General features: G+C 33.8%; 1 protein-coding gene across 1 annotated transcript in view; it reads left to right on the forward strand.

Moving 5' to 3' along the window:
* The window catches only part of LOC143623262 (calcium-dependent lipid-binding protein-like), a 147,217-nt gene that overhangs the window by 105,337 nt on the left and 31,418 nt on the right, over positions 1-10,462 (forward strand). The gene's annotated exons all lie outside the window — the stretch shown is intronic.

The following is a 10,462-nucleotide window of genomic DNA, read 5'->3' on the forward strand; positions in this document are numbered from 1 at the left end:
TAGGTACCCACGGGATCGTCTGACCAGCGCCTACAAACCCCAACCATCAATTCGACCTAACATCGATGTTTAAAGGGTGCGATTTAGGCATATAGGTTACGGGTTCTTTTTATCAATCGATTAACCCATCAAATCATAACCATTTTCAGTAAGATTAGCTTTGTTGGATTCGTTTTTACCATACAAACTCAGATCTATCATTTCTCAAATCAACCCGAACCTACACGAACGATTTCTAACTATAAACGTACCTTGAACGAGTCGAACTACGAACACGGTTAAGCCTTGATGTTGTTTTGGTCCGTCACAACGTTCCAGCACCAACAAGCTCGGGTTTTCACCTTCGGATCTTGGTTCGGGTCGTGTGTGTTTTGGTGGTGTATGGAATATGTGAGAATGAGGATTAAATGGTGATTAATGGCATTTATATTTAGGGATCATGGGCTTAAGCCCATAGACTCTCCTTCCTTCTTTCATAACCCAAGTCCATAACCCATATCCATTACCCAACACTAGCCCGACCCATACCAACTCCTACTCTATTTATTTATTTCCCGATAACCCGACTAAACTTTCCCTCTATTATTAAGTAATATAATTAATATCATTTTGGAAATTTCGGGATGTTACAAAAGCTAAGTTCGCTTAAGGTTTAACTTCGCCTAAAGCTAAGTTCGCTTAAGGTTTAACTTCTCCTAAAGCTAAGCTCGACCCCGGCCAGGGGCTCTGTCCCTTGGACCCTGCAAGGGGCTGCCGCCCCTAGACCCTGCTGCCAGGGCGCTGCCCCCGGACCCCCGTTCGTTGTGGGTACTAATTAAGACTAGAAAGATGATATGAGAAGTGATAGTTAATTGATACGTATACTTGTTATACAGTCAGCCGTGCACAACTGAAGAAAGGGATTACGATTAACGGTGAACGTAACCGTGTTCAGGTGAGTTTCTAGCCCCAATTATGTGTCATGTTTTCGAGGCTGTGTGCATACTCAATATGTTTGTTAATACGCTTATCCTAAGAGATAAGTGTATGCCTTATGTGAATAATGTGAAATGTATGAATGATGGCTTGACGGTACGTGAACGATCTTCGGATATTGCACGTACTGTTAGGTTGTAACGCTAAGTATAAGGTAAGTATGATATGTATGCTTATGTGTATGAATGTGATAAAGTTAATAAAAGCAGGAAAGGATGGATGTACGGTAACGAAGAGGGAATCGAACCCTACTAATAGTCGAGAACTAGGGAACCGAACCCTACTAATATTCGAGGAAAGAGGGAACCGAGCCCTAATAATACTCGAGGAAAGAGAGTACCGAGCCCTAATAATACTCGAGGAAGGAGGGTACCAAGCCCTAATAATACTCGAGGAATGTAGGGCGTAATGCTCTTTATAACGTAAGATATGAAAGTAAGTTAATACAAAAGTAAGTATGAAAGTATGAAAGTATGAATGAAAGAATATAAGTTTATGTGTATTGCGTAGTGTATGATTAACTAGAACTCACTCAGCGTAGCTGACTTTTAGTATGCACGCAGGTGAGTAGGATAAGGCAGCTCGCTTGAGGAGACACGTGGCACTGAATAAGAGGCTGGCATTGGAAGACTCAAGACGTTTAAGTTTAATGTTTCGTTTATTTTGAAAGACAAAATGATGTTTTAAGACAAGACGTGTTTTATTATGAAATGTTTTATGAAAGCTTTTATATTCCGCGAATGTTTTAATTAACTCTGATATTTAGAACTGTGTTTATGAGTAAATCCAACACGAAAGTAGGGCTACTGGTAACGGGGCCTTACACGTCACGTGACAATTCAAAGCCCGAAGAAGATTGGTCGATAGAAATGATTTTGCAAGACGAAATGGTATATTCAAAGCCCGGACCAAAGTTCCGTTTAGCCCAAATAATATATTGTTTAACATTTATTTGATTTTATCATTTCAGCTTATGGCTTCAAACTAGAATAGCTAATGTCAAGGATGGAGTATTTGCTGCAAAAATGTCTTACTTTTTGTACAAGATTGGATGTATATTTTTTTTATTATTAATGTATTTATGTATTTTTCACAATTCATGTAATTTAATTGATTTTTATATAATCAATCTTATAAATAATTAATTTATGTTTTTAATAACTGAATTTGAACACTTTTTTTAGTTTTAATATTCTCCAATCTCAATAAACTTTACATCTTTTACATTTGACCAATTTTTAATTAAGCATAAATGTCAAGATTACCGATTCATCTAAATTATTCCGGCTAGATTAAAAATAAACTAATAAACTAAATAGAAAATAAAAACTTTTCATCTTTTATATTTGATCAATTTTTAATTAGGCATAAAGTTCAAGATAAAAAAGAATTATCTAATGAAATACATTGTTAAATAAGGCAATGAAGCTAAAATCTTGACAATAGTTTCGTGATAATTAAAAAAATTAATATTATATTGTTTGTTAGTAAACATTTTAAAAATGGAAAGTTTTTATAATAATATTTACATTTATTTATTTATGTTTTTAAAAACCGAGATTGACCTCTTTTGCAACAATCTTTTGTAGTTTTTAATAGTCTTTAATGTCAACAAATTTTCCATCTTTTATATTTGACTATTTTTTTATTAACATAAATGATAAATTTAATGTATACTGAAAATTTAAATAATTTACTTTCGATTATACTCGAAAGTTAATAAGTTTTGTATTAAATACACATTAACTTATTTGACGAATTTAATATGCTGCTTATTACTTATTTAGAATTTATATTTAAAAAATCTTAAATATTCACTATAATTACTTATTTATGTTAATTATTGCTCATCTTTTGTTTTAATGATACATTCCAATCATTTATGCATTTATTTATTTCTGCTTTTGAGAAATGAATTTTGATCACTCTTTTGTAGTTTTTAATAGTCTCCAATCTCAATAAACTTTCCATCTTTTATATTTGAATAATTTTTAATTAGACATAAATGCCAAGAATTACCGATTTGTCTAAATTATTCGGGCAAAATTAAAAAAGTAAACTAATAAACTAAACAAAAAATAAAAAAATTTCCGTATTTTATAGTTGGTCAAATTTTAATTAGGCTAAATGTCAAGATTAATGTATAAAATTGAAAAAATAATTAGCTAATGAAATTTATTGTTAAAAAAGGTAATGATGCTAAAGTGTTGACAATAATTTTGTGATAATTAAAAAAATTAATAGTATATTGTTTATTTACTGAATTTCCAAGAAAAATAGAAAATTTATAATAATATTTACATTTATTTATTTCTGGTTTTACAAAATCGAAATTGAAGACTTTTGCAACAATCTTTTATAGTTTTTAATAGTATTCAATGTTAAAAAAATTTCCATCTTTTATATTTGACCAATTTTTAATTAGTATAAATGACAAATTTAATGTACACTGGAAATTTAAATAATTAATTTTGATTATACTAGAAAGTTAATATGTTTTGCATTAAATACACATTAATTTATTTGACCAATTTAATATGTTATTTGACCAATTTAATGTTTACTATAAATTTAAAACTTATTTCTCAATTATTTTTTACTAATATTTGGTTTACTCAATTTTTATTGTTTCCATACTTAGCAACAAAATTCACAAATTTTGTTGTGGTCCATATAAAAATCAGTTTTTTGGTTTTAAGTAAGATCATACAAATTATTTTTTCATATTTAATTTGAACTATAACTTTCATAAACACATTATACTAAATAAAATCAAAAAGACCAAAATCATTTTGACTCATAGATTGGGTCTTAAAATCGGTGTGCCAATAATGTTACTAAGGAATATGAATCAGAAGAACGGTTTGTGTAATAGAACTACATTGCGAGTAATTAATTTGGTTAGGCGTTTTGTTGAAGTAAAAGTTATTCCAGGTACTGATACTGATTATCGCACTTATATAATTCATTGTGGTCTAACACCTTCAGCTAAAAAACTTTCGCTCAAATTGAAGAGAAAGTATTTTTTTCAGTCGTAGTCTGTTTTGCAATTACCATTAACAAAAGTCAAGGTCAATCAGCAAAAATAAGATGGAGAAGATGTTAATGGCCAAGTGCATGACTTTGTAGGAGGAAAAAATAGATTGGTTGCATATGGACAAGATTTAGGGAAAGTCTATTAAACTCATTTCCAAATAATACTATAAAAAGAGAAAGCTCTGTTTCTATAATACATTAAACTATTTTCTAGCCAAGATCATTGTGCAATTTGATTTTGTATTATCAATACATCATATGTTGGAGACACGTGTCTTTGTGGATATAAAGATTATCAATACAGATCAATAACTAAAACCAATATTTTAAGATTTATACATAATGTTGGGCTCAATGAGAACAACTAAATATTTAAGAACCACTAAAATTAATTTATTCTCCTTTTGTATGTATTAAAATATGAATACATTATTAGTATCTTAATAATGGAAAATAAAATACGTAACAATATCGAATGGTTGCCACGTCCGAACTGTTATTAGCAGCCATGTGGATATGTTGTTAGGGTTGCCAGAATGTATTGTTGTGCAAGTTTGTGTCATGATTTAGAACATGTTTTAGCTAATATGGGTTATTAGCATCTTGAGTTAAAGTCATAACAAGTTCATGTCAATATTAGAGTGTATACAAGTTATTGCTCTATGAATCGTTAAACAAGTCATATAAGCCAATTGATGTTTGTAAGTGTTTAGTTATTAGCTATTAAAAAAACCAGTTTGTTCCTATTTATATTAATCTTTGATAACAACGAATTACTACAGCCTTGTATACAAGGAAGTATTTAGAGAGTTGTAAATACTAAATTTATGATACTTTTGTTAAATAAATAGTTAAATTGTACAGACTTTTGTTCATGTTTATTTGAAATTACACTTCAATTAGTTCTTCCTACATCTTGTCAAAGTGAAAGGTACTTGAACTATCAAAAAAACACGAGGCTCACAGTTGAATGCAAAACCTTACATGTTGAAGAGAAAAAAATAATTTGCGAATTAACTATTGGATATATGTGAAGGGAATGTTCGGGGGGGGGGGGGGGGTCCAAATGACGACGAATGAATGTACAAATTTTCGATGATCTTCTAATTAACAATTCATTATATCCAATATATGATTTAATAGACTTTGTCTATCCTTCGATTTTAGACAAGTTCAATGAACTTACTTTTAAGAACGGGCAATATTGTCGGTTAAAATTATATGTGTTTATTAGACGATTTTTATATTTCCACACGTGGCGCCCACGGGTCAATAACTTAGTTTATCCTACTATACTATTAAAACAAATTACTTTTGTGCCACATGGCCCCTTCCTATTGGACGTTTTCCTTATATTCCAAATATAACTACCACTTCTCTATTTTTCTTATAATTTAAATAAATCAAAAAGAAATTACAATCCTAATACTTAAAATAGTTAATGTATTCATTTAGGGGCTGTTTGTTTTTTCTCAAAATCTTTTCCTGACCACTTTTGTCTGCACCGCGCAGACCACGCGCAGACGTTATGGTCTGCAGTGTGTTTGTTTTCTCGAAGACATTTCATTAAAAAACCTCTTCGCGCCCTCTTCTCCCAGAAGTGTTGTTAATGTTACTTCTCACCTCTTCTACCCTTTTGTTATTTCTTTTCTTCGTTTCCTTCATCAAACTCCAAACTCCAAACCCTAACTCCAACCCTCCTCTCCACTGCCGCCAACCACCCACTCCTCCACCACCGCAACCCGGCGGCCTCCACTCCTCCACCACCGCCGCTCCACTCATCCAGCGCCGCCGCTCCAGTCATCCACCGCCGCCGCTCCACTCATCAACCGCCGCTGCTCCACTCCTCCACCGCCGACCTCTCTACTCTCTGTCTAGGTTTGCTACTTCTCCAGCACCACCACCAAATCCGTCCCCGTCACACTTAATTCTACTTCTTTGTCTCCACCGCCACAACCTCCTCTGAATCGAAAAATGCGATGGAGAGGACGGGAGTTGTGGACGAGAACTGTGAAATGACGGTATGCATTCGTTGGGATTTGACTTTTTGTGCTCAGTATAATTGTGTTAGAAGTTGTATGTGTAATACTGTAATTGATCTTAATTTTCGTCTCTTTTGTTTCTTGGCTATATATGGAACTGATGCAAAAGTTGTATTTCAAGCAGATGTATAGGTTCATTAGAAAATTGTTTTTATTTCTTTTAGTCCTCTTGTACACAAACGACAAAATGTTTATCATTAGTTAATGGAACTACTATTTATTGTAATATTGAATATCTTGTTGGTTTGTATCGAATTTTTGTTTATTGCAATAGTGTTTTGTTTCTCACTCGATTAGCCTGAAACTTAAAATAAAATAAGTATATGGTCAAAGTTCTATATCAATATCAAGGAAATATGTAAATGCCCCTATCAAATAAACCCTCAAACATGGATTCGTAGGTGGAGTACCATGAGAAGCTTATGAACATGAAGAGGATGATGAGGAAGAAACAAACAATTTGTTTAAGATCTTTTTTATTTAAATTTCAGTTTATTTTAGCAGTCTGCAGATGTTAAAAAACAAACAGTCTTCTTGTTGCAGACTGCAGAGGTTTGGTCCGTCTCTTCTGCTACAGATGTTGGCAGATGTGGTCCGCAGACTGCAGACATTTTACCTCTGAAAAAACAAACAGCACCTTAATTCAATATTCAATATATTACTGGTTTTTAGGTTTCAATCTTTTCCATCTTATTACCCCCTTTCTTCATACTCCCCCTTACCTAATCAACAAAATCAACCATCGGCTATTATTTCTCAGTTCAATTGGACAATGATAATTTTGCATGTCAATCGGACAATGATAATTCTTCATCTCAATCGGACAATGATAGTTCTGCATCCGACATATTCAATTTACACCGTCTTCCGTCTAAATAAGGTTGATTGTGGTTACACGGAATCCTCAATTATATGAAACAATCATACGATTTCAGTAGATCCATGTCGATTGTTAATCAGATCTTCCGACACTGTTGCCCTGCCGTCATTCCATGTTTTTTCCGGTTAGTATATTATATTGTTAGGATTATGATAGTATGTTTAATTAACCTAGGTTAGTATTTTATATTATTCGTTAAGGTATGTGTAATTTACCTAGGTTAGTATTTTATATTGTTAATCTTAATTGTTAATGTTACTTGAGATTTATAATTTATAATTCCTATGTTTCCTATGGTTATCATATATGTCATTGTAGATTTTAATTTCAATTACATAATATTTCATTGTTAAATTTTTAATATATCATTGTTACTAATTTTTAATTTTGGTATTTATTAAATTTTTAATGTGTAATTGATTCCAAATTACAATGATATTATTTTGATTTGTATTGATTCTGTAACATCCTACTTTCGGTTATATTAATAAAATAAAGTTCGTTTATTTTATAGCGGGTCGTTATCGGTTTAGTTGAATAGAATACGAGATGGACTTGTGTTGGGTAAATGGATATGGGTTATGGACTTGGGTTATGGAGGAATGAAGGAAAGACCATGGGCTTAAGCCCATGATCAAAAATATATATACCCTTAATCCTCCATTTAATTCATTTACACATATCCCTTACACCTCTCAAACACACACACTTGAGCTCTCTCTCTCTCTCTAGCCGAAATATAGAAGAAGAATCGAATCCCGACCCAAGGTATGATAGTATTTTGTTGTATGAGCTTAAATCCGTTAGTTATGGTCACTAAACGACGAGCCGACACCGTTAAACCGTTTAAGTCACGAGATCCGGGTGGAATCGGGTATAAACCGAACCTATGATGAGCTTAGGGGTCACTCTAGCTCAGATCTGGATCGAACGGGACGAAAAACGGTGAAAAACAAGTTAAAAATCGTTTTTCCGACGTGTTCGTGGTTTTCCGGCGGCTTTCCGGCAAAGGCGGCGCCGAAAAGGCGGCGCCGGAATAGTGGTACGAGGATAAGGAATGTCAGGGAATGTTCTGACATTCCCTGACCTAACCCTAGTTCGCTATATGGGGACTTAACGAATTGAAGGTGATTCGTTAGTTGATTCGCTTAAGGGAGCACAGCGAGCTAGCTCTAGTTCGTCTATGATTCGTCTCTGATTCGTTAAGGGAAAAGGGTAACGAATTACCCTTGATTCGTTATGATTAGTTCGTTAAAAGAAATAACGAATTAGAAGGTCCAATTCGCTATATGGACTGATTCGTTAAGGAGTCCAGTTCGTTAAGGGTTCAATTCGTTATAAGAACCAGTTCGCTGGGATAATCCAATTCGCTATGAACCAATAACGAATTAGAAGTTTAACTGAATGACAATAACAGTCCCTGGACTTAGAAAAGAACAATTTAATTACAAAGAAGCCCTTGGACTTTAAGTAGCAAATTATTTAAGGATTCAAAACCCTAATGGAAAATGTGTTAAGGCAGTTAATGAAAATAAAATTTTTCCAAGCTGACCTGGCAGCTTAACCCCAGCTAGGGGCTCTGCCCCTTGGACCCCGCTAGGGGTTGCCGCCCCTAGAACCCTGCTGCCAGGGGCACTACCCCCGGACCCCCGTTCATTGAGGGTAATAATTAAACTAGAAAGACGATATGTGTAGTGATAGTTTACTGAAACGTATAATTATTATACAGTTAGTTGGGCACAGCTCAAGAAGGGAATAACCGTAAATGGTGAACGCAACCGCATTGAGGTGAGTTTCTAGCCCCACTTCCTTGTTATGTTTTCGGGGCTGTGTGCATACTCGATGTGATAGTTAATACACTTACCTTAAGTGGTAAGTGTATGCCTTGTATGATGTATGTATGATGATTGCTTGACGGTGCGTGAACGATCTTCGGATGTTGCATGTACCGTTAGGTGGTAGCTAAAGACGTGATTGTTATGTATGATGTAAGATAAGATGCATGTATGAATATTTATGATGTATGCATAATGTACGTATGATACGTTAATGGTACGTGAACGCTCTTCGGAGATTGCACGTATTTTCTGCCTTGTATGATGTATGTATGATGATTGCTTGACGGTGCGTGAACGATCTTCGGATATTGCATGTACCGTCAGGTGGTAGCTAAAGACGTGATTGCTATGTATGATGTAAGATAAGATGCATGTATGAATATTTATGATGTATGCATAATGTATGTATGATAAGTTAATGGTACGTGAACGCTCTTCGGAGATTGCACGTATTGTCAGGAAAAGTATTTAAGGACAGGTATAGTGTGAAGCTATGGAAGAAAGGGTACCGGACCCTAATAATACCCGAGGATGAAGGGTACCAGACCCTAATAATATCCGAGGATGAAGGGTGACCGGACCCTAATAATATCCGAGGATGAAGGGTGACCGGACCCTAATAATATCCGAGGATGGAGGGTACCGGACCCTAAAAATATCCGAGGTATGTAGGGCGAAACGCCCTTTATAATGTATGGTTAGATATGAATGTGTATGGACGAATGCTGATCTTGATATGTTGTAATGCGTACCTTCGGGTACGTATATGTGTATGAAAAGTAAGTTACGTGATTAACTAGAACTCACTCAGCATAGCTGACTTTTAGTATGCACGCAGGCAAATAGGTTGAGGCAGCTCGCGTGACTGAAGACACATGGCATGGAAATCGAAGATACTGGCATCTTGAAGAAATGTTGTGATGTTTTAATGACTATGTTTTGTTTTAATTGACTACGAATGTTTTATAAGACATGACTTGATGGTTATGTAAAATGTTATGGATGAAGTTTTTATTACTCCGCGAAAGTTTTTGTTAACTCTGATATTTAGAACTGCGTTTATGAGTAAATCCAACGTTAAAGTAGGGTTACCGGTAACGGGGCCTTACAGATTCATATCATTAATAATACCTAACAACTTTTCAAATTCGAATTGGAATTCGTAGTCAACTTCATTTGTAATTTTGGAAACATGAATTATATCAGCTGGGACTTATGAGTTATTATGATTTGCCCATAAATAAATCCCTAATCACATTCTGCAAATTTACTATATTTATTAAATCGGTTATTATTCAAATACAAATCCCTAATATATTCTTTACTTTTACTAAATTTAGTTGTAGCAAAATAGTAGTACCAAAATAAGTAGATATCAATACTAATTATGAAATCCCTGATTGTATTCCCTAAATTAACTGTATATCGACCTTTCCTTTTTTTGAACAATTCAAACTTTGTAACGAATATATACTATAACCAGAATAAACATATTCACACACTTCTCACTTTCTTAGTCTTCGTTTCATATTTTTATCATTGTCAAGGTTTTTCATTTTCTTTCATACGCATTAATATTTCTTTTCACTCATCTATATGTTATTTACTAATTCTTGAATTTTTGCTTGAATTTTTTATTTGTTAAACAACAACATGGAAGCATCAAACATTACCATGTTCAACGGTTTGGA

This window comes from Bidens hawaiensis, unplaced genomic scaffold, assembly GCF_021521415.1.
Source record: "Bidens hawaiensis isolate Kalapana, Puna unplaced genomic scaffold, B.hawaiensis_p1.1 tig00003356_1, whole genome shotgun sequence".
Lineage (NCBI taxonomy): Eukaryota > Viridiplantae > Streptophyta > Magnoliopsida > Asterales > Asteraceae > Bidens > Bidens hawaiensis.